Source organism: Penaeus monodon, chromosome 32 (genome assembly GCF_015228065.2).
Source record: "Penaeus monodon isolate SGIC_2016 chromosome 32, NSTDA_Pmon_1, whole genome shotgun sequence".
NCBI lineage: Eukaryota > Metazoa > Arthropoda > Malacostraca > Decapoda > Penaeidae > Penaeus > Penaeus monodon.
The window spans coordinates 35360967-35361256 of NC_051417.1; positions in this window are offsets into that span (position 1 = coordinate 35360967).

The following is a 290-nucleotide window of genomic DNA, read 5'->3' on the forward strand; positions in this document are numbered from 1 at the left end:
TCTGTCTACCTGTTTTTCTCTCTTGCATTGAAGTAAAGTCCTCATTCTGAATTAATCTTAATCTTCCGGTTTATTCTGCCGGTCGCACTTTTTTCCTTGGCATTTTACTTTCAAAATCCCGCTGCGATGTTTATCTTACAATATCTTACTTTCTTGCACACCCAGGGCGGCATATTTTTTTGCTTGTATTATGTATCGTGCTCTGTCTGTGTCCAATCTGTCTATCTGATTATCGAGTTTTGTTTCTGTGTCTCTGTTTATCAACATTTCTTTATGTCTGTTGTTGTCTC